Source organism: Antennarius striatus, chromosome 22, assembly GCF_040054535.1.
Source record: "Antennarius striatus isolate MH-2024 chromosome 22, ASM4005453v1, whole genome shotgun sequence".
Lineage (NCBI taxonomy): Eukaryota > Metazoa > Chordata > Actinopteri > Lophiiformes > Antennariidae > Antennarius > Antennarius striatus.
Genome location: NC_090797.1, coordinates 2096589 through 2108584, shown reverse-complemented (window position 1 = coordinate 2108584; position 11996 = coordinate 2096589). Strand labels below are relative to the sequence as shown.

The window sequence follows — 11996 nt, the reverse complement described above, 5'->3', positions numbered from 1 at the left end:
TTTTATGACGCGTGAAATAATTGTGAACAATAAAGCTGTGGATAATTGTAAATTCTAGTGCGTTCTGGACGCTGACGCCAGTTCTCGGTCGGACCTGGACGTTCAAGTGTTCTCTGATTGGTCAATACGACATTACGGAACCCGGATGACGCACCTTTCTCCGCCCACAGACGCCGGATGAGAACGCTGCTGAACAACCTAATGCTGGTAATAGACTACACTCAAATATATCCAATATGTACTTCCGTCTTACTGGCAAAATGATATTGATCCTAGATGTTAAGCCTAATTATTTGACGCTCTTATTTCGGTACTTCCTGTTGTGAACGGAAGTAGTTCTGTTGTATTTGTATGAAAATGTAACGCTTGTTTGGTCTAGTATGATTAATGTGAGTGTTCAGGTGAGTCCAGCAGGCGCATGTCCAGTAAAGAAAATAGAAATACACTCCGAAAAAATCCGTCCACAACGCATCAGTGCGTTGATCAACACGTTCATGAGCAGAACGACTCCGAGAAGGACAGGAGAGAGGACCGGGACGTGTGGGGATTCACCCCGTTCCTCCTGGAGGAGAACCTCCATCAGTTCTCCACCAGGGGGCAGCACATCCCGGTCTGACCCGGAACTGGCGTCGGCGTCTTTGGCGAGGAACGTGAATGAATGAATGAATGAATGAATGAATGAATACATATGTAAACTTTATGACTCATAAAGAAACAAATATTAAAGTGTCGAGCAGGGCAGCTGTTATACGTCAGAGAATATCCGGTTTTAACTCCGTCCATTCTGTGTGTACATGTAGACAGGGGTCACAAGCATGACGTCACAGCAGTTTTCGTACCATGGACACGCCCCCCAGATAGGAAAAGTTGCGGATACAGCGTCCGCACGACAATCTGCGTTGTCGTGTGGACGGAAGGAGTAACCGCAACAACAAAAATTTGCGTTTTTCGAACAGATCCGGCACCATGTGGACGGGGCCCTAGTGTGGCTAAAACAAGGGTCCCTGATCCCCGGGCCGCGGACCGGTCCGGGCGTCATTTGGTACGTTACTGCTGTTTTTAATTCATTTCGGAGTCTGAAAGATGTTTTATTTAGAAAACTTCTGTTACAACCACCGGGTCTCGACCCGGAACTTGTCCGTGGGACATTATGTACCGGGCGGCACAGAAAGTTTGACTTTTTTTTATTGATTAGGTGACATGGAGAAAGAAAGAAAAAAGGTCCGTCTTTGCGAGATTACGCAAAGCTGCAGGTATATATACATCCGGGTCGTTTTGACTTTATTTTAATAAAAATTCTTTGGCTTTATGGAGAAAAACAATGCTTTATTTGAAAATGTTTGAATCTTCTTCCTGGTTTTGACCAGTAGATTTACTCCACAACTTTAACACTTTTAGACAAGAATCTAACAGATTTTGATTCTTTATGAATGTCCTCACTTATAACTCCCTACAAATACTTATTAGGACGGTAACAATCGTTCAGAAACGATGTAAAAACATTAAAAACTCGTCACCAGTTTTTGGTCGTGCTTTTCCCGTGAAATTGAATCGAACATATTTCCGGTTCGTTTGATGCTTTTATTTTGAACGACCACCAGACATGAACACGTGTCCGGTGACACTGCCCTCCTGTGGTCAATGGCTGTATTACACATTTTAGCTCCACTCAGTCTCAAGTGTCCGAACCCAGACGAACAAACATCTACTTTACCTTTAGGAAACTAACGAGAAGGGAACTCCCATAGTTGTTGACATTGACACTAGCCGAGATAATGTTTTAGTTGCTAAACACAGTATGCTTGTAATTATGCTAACAGCTTAATCAACAGACACAAAGTCGATGAATACTAATACTTTTTCCCTTTTTATGCAGATAATGTTTGGTGAAATTATCACATTACACTTTAAAAATGCTTTTTTGTTTGTTTTTATCAGTCGCTCTGATTAAAGTTACTTGTCTTTCAGGCTGGTTTTACTCTCGGGATCTACGTGGTTCAGACTTATGACGTCAGTTGAGTTTTCTATGAAGATCTGACGCAGACCTGTCCGGACAAACCGGTTTCCTGCTTTACCCTGAAGCTACATTAATATTATCAAAGAGATTGATATTATTAAATACTTTTTTATTTTCCTTTTCAGGTTCCCGACATAGCCAAGAAGATTGAAGCCTTTAATAAAGTCGCGGAGGCCATGAAGAAGCCCCCAGAGTGAGGAACCAGAAATCACTTTCAAGAACAAAATGGACTTAAAGAGAGAAACTATTCCTTTTGGTGTATTTCAAAGAAACACAGTTGAAAAGATGCCTTGTAGTCCTGGATTATGATGCTGATGATTGGTCTTTTCAAGGACACAATTGTTTTCTGTTTAGTGTATGTTCTTTATATTGACATTATAAAATGCAATTGCTCCTCTGCTGTCCACAATTTTCATTTGCAGATTTGCAATGCAACCATAAATGCCAATGTTTTTATGACGCGTGAAATAATTGTGAACAATAAAGCTGTGGATAATTGTAAATTCTAGTGCGTTCTGGACGCTGACGCCAGTTCTCGGTCGGACCTGGACGTTCAAGTGTTCTCTGATTGGTCAACACGACATTACGGAACCCGGATGACGCACCTTTCTCCGCCCTCAGACGCCGCATGAGAACGCTGCTGAACAACCTAATGCTGGTAATAGACTACACTCAAATATATCCAATATGTACTTCCGTCTTACTGGCAAAATGATATTGATCCTAGATGTTAAGCCTAATTATTTGACGCTCTTATTTCGGTACTTCCTGTTGTGAACGGAAGTAGTTCTGTTGTATGAAAATGTAACGCTTGTTTGGTCTAGTGCGGTATGATTAATGTGTGTTCAGGTGAGTCCAGCAGGCGCATGTCCAGTAAAGAAAATAGAAATACACTCCGAAAAAATCCGTCCACAACGCATCAGTGCGTTGATCAACACGTTCATGAGCAGAACGACTCCGAGAAGGACAGGAGAGAGGACCGGGACGTGTGGGGATTCACCCCGTTCCTCCTGGAGGAGAACCTCCATCAGTTCTCCACCAGGGGGCAGCACACCCCGGTCTGACCCGGAACTGGCGTCAGCGTCTTTGGCGAGGAACGTGAATGAATGAATGAATGAATGATGTAAACTTTATGACTCATAAAGAAAGAAATATTAAAGTGTCGAACAGGGGAGCTGTTATACGTCAGAGAATATCCGGTTTTAACTCCGTCTATTCTGTGTGTACATGTAGACAGGGGTCACATGCATGACGTCACAGCAGTTTTCGTACCATGGACACGCCCCCCCGATAGGAAAAGTTGCGGACACAGCGTCCGCACGACGAACCGCAGACGCGGTGTTTTCAAACATTTTCACCGGCGTTTTCCAGAAGTTGCGTTTTCGTCCCGGATATCTGCGGTGTCGTGTGGACGGAAGGAGAAACCGCAACAACAAAAATTTGCGTTTTTCGAACAGATCCGGCACCGTGTGGACGGGGCCCTGGTGTGGCTAAAACAAGGGTCCCTGATCCCCGGGCCGCGGACCGGTCCGTGCGTCATTTGGTACGTTACTGCTGTTTTTAATTCATTTCGGAGTCTGAAAGATGTTTTATTTAGAAAAATTCTGTAACAACCACCGGGTCTCGACCCGGAACCTGTCCGTGGGACATTATGTACCGGGCGGCACAGAAAGTTTGACTTTTTTTTTATTGATTAGATGACATGGAGAAAGAAAAAAAAAGGTCTGTCTTTGCGAGATTTCGCAAAGCTACAGGTATATATACATCCGGGTTGTTTTGGCTTTATTTTTAAAAAAATTCTTTGGCTTTATGGAGAAAAACAATGCTTTATTTGAAAATGTTTGAATATTCTTCCTGGTTTTGACCAGTAGATTTACTCCACAACTTTAACACTTTTAGACAAGAATCTATCAGATTTTGATTCTTTATGAATGTCCTCACTTATAACTCCCTACAAATACTTATTAGGACGGTAACAATCGTTCAGAAACGATGTAAAAACATTAAAAACTCGTCACCAGTGTTTGGTCGTGCTTTTCCCGTGAAATTGAATCGAACATATTTCCGGTTCGTTTGATGCTTTTATTTTGAACGACCACCAGACATGAACACATGTTGGTGACACTGCCCTCCTGTGGTCAATGGCTGTATTACACATTTTAGCTCCACTCAGTCTCAAGTGTCCGAACCCAGACGAACAAACATCTACTTTACCTTCAGGAAACTAACGAGAAGGGAACTCCCATAGTTGTTGACATTGACACTAGCCGAGATAATGTTTTAGTTGCTAAACACAGTATGCTTGTAATTATGTTAACAAGCTTAATCAACAGACACAAAGTCGATGAATACTAATACTTTTTCCCTTTTTATGCAGATAATGTTTGATTAAATTATCACATTACACTTTAAAAATGCTTTTTTGTTTTTTTTTATTAGTCGCTTTGATTAAAGTTGCTTGTCTTTCAGGCTGGTTTTACTGTCGGGATCTACGTGGTTCAGACTTATGACGTCAGTTGAGTTTTCTATGAAGATCTGACGCAGACCTGTCCGGACAAACCGGTTTCCTGCTTTACCCTGAAGCTACATTAATATTATCAAAGAGATTGATATTATTAAATACTTTTTTATTTTCCTTTTCAGGTTCCCGACATAGCCAAGAAGATCGAAGCCTTTAATAAAGTCGCGGAGGCCATGAAGAAGCCCCCAGAGTGAGGAACCAGAAACCACTTTCAAGAACAAAATGGACTTCAAAGAGAGAAACTATTCCTTTTGGTGTATTTCAAAGAATAACACAGCTGAAAAAATGCCTTGTAGTCCTGGACTATGATGCTGACGATTGGTCTTTTCAAAGACACAATTGTTTTCTTTTTAGTATATGTTCTTTATATTGACATTATAAAATGCAATTGCTCCTCTGCTGTCCACGATTTTCATTTGCAGATTTGCAATATAACCATAAATGCCAATGTTTTTATGACGTGTGAAATAATTGTGAACAATAAAGCTGTGGATAATTGTAAATTCTAGTGCGTTCTGGACGCTGACGCCAGTTCTCCAGTCGGACCTGGACGCTCAAGTGTTCTCTGATTGGTCAATACGACATTACGGAACCCGGATGACGCACCTTTCTCCGCCCACAGACGCCGGATGAGAACGCTGCTGAACAACCTAATGCTGGTAATAGACTACACTCAAATATATCCAATATGTACTTCCGTCTTACTGGCAAAATGATATTGATCATAAATGTTAAGCGTAATTATTTGACGCTCTTATTTTGGTACTTCCTGTTGTGAACGGAAGTAGTTCTGTTGTATTTGAAGGAAATGTAACGCTTGTTTGGTCTAGTGCGGTATGATTAATGTGAGTGTTCAGGTGAGTCCAGCAGGCGCATGTCCAGTAAAGAAAATAGAAATACACTCCGAAAAAATCCGTCCACAACGCATCAGTGCGTTGATCAACACGTTCATGAGCAGAACGACTCCGAGAAGGACAGGAGAGAGGACCGGGACGTGTGGGGATTCACCCCGTTCCTCCTGGAGGAGAACCTCCATCAGTTCTCCACCAGGGGGCAGCACACCCCGGTCTGACCCGGAACTGGCGTCGGCGTCTTTGGCGAGGAACGTGAATGAATGAATGAATGAATGAATGATGTAAACTTTGACTCATAAAGAAACAAACAAATATTAAAGTGTCGAACAGGGCAGCTGTTATACGTCAGAGAATATCCGGTTTTAACTCCGTCCATTCTGTGTGTACATGTAGACACTGGTCACATGCATGACGTCACATCAGTTTTCGTACCATGGACACGCCCCCCGGATAGGAAAAGTTGCGGACACAGCGTCCGCACGACGAACCGCAGACGCGGTGTTTTCAAACATTTTCACTTTGGCCGATGTTTTCCAGAAGTTGCGTTTTCGTCCCGGATATCTGCGGTGTCGTGTGGACGGAAGGAGTAACCGCAACAACAAAAATTGCCGTTTTCCAACGGATCCGGCACCGTGTGGACGGGGCCCTGGTGTGGCTAAAACAAGGGTCCCTGATCCCCGGGCCGCGGACCGGTCCGGGCGTCATTTGGTACGTTACTGCTGTTTTTAATTCATTCGGAGTCTGAAACATGTTTTGACTTCTTTTTTATTGATTAGGTGAAATGGAGAAGGAAAAAAAGTGTCTTTGCTAGATTTCGCAAAGCTACAGGTATATATACATCCGGGTCGTTTTGGCTTTATTTAAAAAAAATGTTTGGCTTTATGGAGAAAAACAATGGAGGACACCCATCCCCCTGAAGGCCGGTCCGTGAAAATATTGTCTTAGTTGAATTTTGGGTGGAACGTGAAACCGGAAACGTTTTAATCCTGTTTCTGGTCGGAAGGAACCGATTGACAAAACATGTGGTTAAGTCCCTGGTGAACGGTGAACACACCGGTGTGTCATCAGAGCGGAGCCCAGCCCTGATCACAGGTCCTCACATTTCCTCGTCTTAGTTTAGGGGTGACCTGCTTTGGTCTTCGTTTCTCTCCGCTTTTCTTTTCACTTCATGTTGTTTCTTAAGGGTCTGTTAGTGACAATCCGACCATCTGACCCGACACCAGCGGCCCCCACGGACCGGTTTCACCTGAGACAATATTTTCACGGACCGGTCTTCACTTCCTCGATAATCGTTAGTGACTCCAGGACAGCTTCTCCTTCTTCTCCTTTGGGCTTTTCCCTTCAGGGGTGACCACAGCGGGTCACTTCCTCCATCTAACCCTGTGTTCGAATGGTAAATCATGGAGAACAAACAATGGAGGACACCCACCCATATGAGCGGTGTGTTGCGTTTTGTTTGGAAATCGGCCCTAAAATATAGGGGCATTAAAGTAGTGCTTAGTATGCGGCACAATTTTCGCGTAAATCAGACATTTGAAAAGGGTTGTCACTGCCAGGGGATGGGTGTCCTCCATTGTTTTCTTCTCCATAAATCCAAAACGACCCAGAAGTATTTCCTGTAGATTTGCGAGGTCCCCCAAAAGTTTTGCGAGATCTCGATGGACCTTTTTTTTCTTCTCTCCATGTCTCCTAAGGGTTCAGTAGCGTATTACAAAGTTTAATCAAACATTGAACTTAATTAAATATTAAAATAAATTGTTTAATTACGTTTAATTAAATATTGTACTTTGTTTTATGCAGGGAAAAGCCGTGAAGCCCTGAAGGGAAAAGCCGAAAGGAAAAGAAGTTTTATGCAGCTTTTACGTTGCAGGATGAGTATCCTGTGTAATAAAGTCATATAAGTTATACTGGTACACTTAATTATTTCACGTTCATGATGACGGTAAAATAACAGCTTTTCTCTCTAACCTCATTTCTGTGTGAACCGGGTTCGATCCAGAATCTGCAGGGAGTCCAGGTTGGGCTCTTTGTTGGAAGTAACTCACCACGCCACCGATCCCTTCACACTTACACCTTTTCTCCGTGGGTATTTGTCTTCGTCATTCAGAAAATGGACTGAAAAATGATGGGATGAGTAGGATTCGAACCCATGACGTCTGAATACCTGCTCCGCACCTTAGCAGACTGAGCTATGAAGTCACACAAAGAGAAGTGGTTGGATGTTATATTTATTAATTATAACACCCGGGAGAAAATGTAAATGTCCATGGCGGGATTTGATCCCATAACCTCAGACGTCTGAGTTCTTCCTCTCATCCCTATGAGCTAAACCTTCAGCTCCATTGGTATGGTTTGGAACTTGTATTCATCAAGTCCACAACATCATGACATCAACTCTTCTTCACCCTCACTGTGGAGGAACAAATGGAACGCGTCCCAAAGGTACCCCAGGAGGAGCAAACACGACATAAATGTTTCTGTAAGCAGGTTGAAAAACCCAAAACCTTCATTTTACTACCTGCACTATTTGACTGTACTAACTTCTGCTTCATTTCAAAATGTTTGAATCTTCTTCCTGGTTTTGACCAGTAGATTTACTCCACAACTTTAACACTTTTATACAAGTATCTAACAGATTTTGATTCTTTATGAATGTCCTCACTTACAACTCCCTACAAATACTTATTAGGACGGTAACAATCGTTCAGAAATGATGTAAAACATTAAAAACTCGTCACCAGTTTTTGGTCACCGGACATGAACACATGTCCGGTGACACTGCCCTCCTGTGGTCAATGGCTGTATTACACATTTTAGCTCCACTCAGTCGAAGTGTCCGAACCCAGACGAACAATCATCTACTTTAAGTTTGTTTGACAACCTCTACGTAACATTTATCCCAGCATCAAAATATAAAAGCATCAAAGTCAACTTTATTGTCAAACGCACGACATTCAGCTCAGGTGAAATTGCATTCCTCCCAGACCCGCGGTAATTTAACTTTACGATTTCATGTCGCCACATTAATCTGCTATTGTAAATTACTTCCCTGTTCCACAATGATACAATTCCTGGTGAGTATAAAGACACCATAGTTGTTGACATTGACACTAACCCAATTTTTTAGTTCCTAAACACAGTATGCCTGTAATTATGTTAACAAGCTTAATCAACAGACACAAAGTCGATGAATACTAATACTTTTTCCCTTTTTATGCAGATAATGTTTGATTAAATTATCACATGACACTTTAAAAATGCCTTTTTGTTTGTTTTTATCAGTCGCTTTGATTAAAGTTGCTTGTCTTTCAGGCTGGTTTTACTCTCGGGATCTACGTGGTTCAGACTTATGACGTCAGTTGAGTTTTCTATGAAGATCTGACGCAGACCTGTCCGGACAAACCGGTTTCCTGCTTTACCCTGAAGCTACATTAATATTATCAAAGAGATTGATATTATTAAATACTTTTTTAATTTCCTTTTCAGGTTCCCGACATAGCCAGGAAGATCGAAGCCTTCAAGAAAGTCGCGGAGGCCATGAAGAAGCCCCCAGAGTGAGGAACCAGAAACCACTATTTATTTTGGTCTGCAAATTTTAATTTGCAGACTTGAAATATAATCATTAATGTGAACAATAAAGCTGTAGATAATTGTAAATTCTCGTGCCTGAATGAATTTTACTAACGCATTTGCCGAAATATTTAAAAACACAATTGTATAGGATGCAGCAGGAACTCAACTCGGGTTGTCATTACAGGTGTGTCCACCAGGTGGAGCCAGAAAGCTTTAACATTTCATTAAAATGAGACATTTCAATTCTACTTTTTCTTCTTCCGCTTTGTTCCCTTCTTACTTTTCTTCGTTGTCACATCCTGCCGAACGAAGCCCCTGGATTTCCGACAGTCAGCTGCATTGTGGGAAATGTAGTAGAGATTCTCCATGGCTGCTGGGCTGAGGAGGTCCACCTCCGTCTTGGTGGATTTGGCACCAGAGGACTCGTTTCTGGTTGCTTTCGGACTCTTATTTATTCTTAGCGGGTTTGGAGCTCTGGGATTTTGACTTCCTGGATTTGGTGGGCTTTAAATACAGGTAGTTTAAAATATTTCCGGTTTGGATTTTGTAGTCTTTCAAATCTATAATATAGTATATACTTTACCATGGTGGTAGATGTCAGGTTCTGTCCTGATGTGATGAGGAATTATTTATCCATCTGTAAAATGAGATTCCTATGCAGAAATAAATGCTTCAATAAATCAGTCTTAGCTTTTGAAATGTCACAAATAAAAATATATTCCTTACCAGTGGTTGACTTGGCACTGAATGGCTTCAACCGGGACAGCGACACCTCTGTTTACGTCCCGTCGTCGTAGAGACATGTGTGACATTAAGCTCAACAAGTGAGTTCAAGTAGTGAAGGAGCAAAAACCAGCAACTCAAAAACCAAACACTCAAAATCTTTGGAACCCCCCCTCCCACAAATTCTCCCAAAATAAAAAACAAAAAAACTTTCACCCACGTTGTGAAATCCTAGTTGTGCATCACTAATACTTAAACACATTCAGCGGATGTTGGACAGAATGCCATGCAGAAGCCTTTTTATAATCATGCATCATCAATAAATAATCACTATCGTGATGGGTTTGCAGCCACTTTGAATGGAAAAATCTAAAAAGAGAGAAAATCTAAGAGAGACCGAACAGAGGGTCGTTCTGACCGGAAGTGGCGGACTTTAGGATTGAGACTAGCTGAGAGTGGCTAACCATGGCTGACCCGCTGTTACCTGTTAACTACCTGTAAGCCGCTTTCTCTTTGAAAACCGCTCCACGTTACATCCTCCATCGTGTTATTCCAGGTACTTCCAGGTTTCCGGTCACGCTTCCATTTTTCTCCGCTTCACTAAACTCCCACCTGCGCCGGAGCCGGAAGTCCACCTGCTTTGTTTTCTGTGACGTCATCGAACGGAACGCCCGTCATCACGGTTTGTTTCAGCGGAGCCAAACTTGGTGGAACACCGAGTCACCTCTCGGCTCGGCTAAACTCGGGAATGTTCGTTCCTAGAATGACGTAATCATTCTGCACAATCCATATACAGTACATAAAAATCAATTCATAAAACATATACATAAATTATTCAAATATAAATGTGAACTACATTGTTTTTCCGAGAAACATTTGAAAGATAAAAGATCACATAGCATTTTGTGAATGTTTTGAAGTGTAGTTCATTAATGACGTATTTCTAGTCAAACCATTTATGGATCTGTCAGGTTTCTGATATTTGTGTCCCCCAATGTTAAACTCATTCGTACGCCCCTAGAGTGACATCGTCACTAACGCCCCTTTTTTTTTTTAGCCGATTTAATATAACAAAAAAAGTACTCGTCAACATATATGAAAATATTACAACATATGACAAATTAGACTGGCTTTCTTCTCATTCCAACTATGACATGTCTAACGCAATTAAAGAAATGAAACAGACGGTGAAGGTTCCAAAATCACTGCAAATTAGGAATTTGAGAACAAGATACATCCTAAAAAAAACAAAATAAAATAATGAGACTGGGAACTTGGTCTTCGGTCCACACACTCCTGGGACATTTGACTTCCCTGGTTGAGGTACGGTCTGTAAGAAAAAGCGGGTTTTGGGGGGGCAGGAAAACACCCACACCTTTGAAGATGTCAATGCTGAAGCTAACCAGATTCACGAGAGTCATACTAAAGGAACATATTGAAAATCAAGTGAAATCAGGTGAAAAATGGCGGCAATGGCGCTCTAGTGGTAGCCTGTGACACTAAATGTGTTGCGTATCACACAGTACATGTTACCGACTATAAAATAATCGTACCTGAATTATATTTACACTAACATACACTTTTTTTTAACAAGAATTACAAAATCTAACTTAAATATTATGAATAAATTAAACTGTCAAAAGAATCGTGCGTGTACAAAATCTTCACTTCGTTCTCCTTCCTCCATTGGCCAAATGGAGTCTTTGACATTAGGTACCGGGCGGCACAAAAGGTTTGACTTTCTTTTTTTTATTGATTACCTACAGAGCCCCTTAGGTGACATGGAGAGAGAGGAAAAAAGGTCAACCTTTGAGAGATCTCCCAAAGCTATAGGTATATATATACTTACGGGTATGGCTTTATGGAGAAAAACAATGTAGGACATTCATCCCCTTGCAGTGAGAATCCTTTTTAAATGTCTGGCTGACGCGAAAGTTGAGGCTCCTCATAAGAACTACTTGAATGTCCTTGTATTTTAGGACGATTTCAAAATAAAACGCAATAAACCGCTCATATGGATGGGTGTCCTCCATTGTTTTTTCCCCGTAAAGCCAAAGCGACCTGGAAGTATGTATACCTGCACCTTTGATAGATCCCGCAAGAGTTATTGCGAGACCTCGCAAAGGTGGACCTTTTTGTTTTTCTCTCCATGTTACCTAAGGGGTTCCGTAACTACAAGTCTAAAGATGTTTTATTTTGAAAAGGGACGTCTGTGCAGAATGACGCACAGACGAATGAGTGCGTCTGTCCCGCTTGACAGCCATTACCCCTGAATTAAGACCCCTACAACTGCGCCACTGTTCTGGAT

At 41.7% G+C, this 11996-nt stretch overlaps 2 long non-coding RNA genes across 2 annotated transcripts; one reads left to right on the top strand and one right to left on the bottom strand.

The window, feature by feature from the left end:
* The first annotated feature begins 2495 nt into the window (after window positions 1-2495).
* On the top strand, window positions 2496-9208 carry LOC137589386 (uncharacterized). The gene is made up of 4 exons (XR_011034171.1): window positions 2496-2675; window positions 4661-5197; window positions 5930-6100; window positions 7193-9208. It is a non-coding gene; the product is annotated as an uncharacterized lncRNA (long non-coding RNA).
* On the bottom strand, window positions 9206-10417 carry LOC137589385 (uncharacterized). Its single transcript, XR_011034170.1, has 3 exons — window positions 9692-10417; window positions 9549-9618; window positions 9206-9469 (listed from the first exon to the last, which is right to left on the bottom strand). It is a non-coding gene; the product is annotated as an uncharacterized lncRNA (long non-coding RNA).
* Between the last annotated feature and the right edge of the window lie 1579 nt (window positions 10418-11996).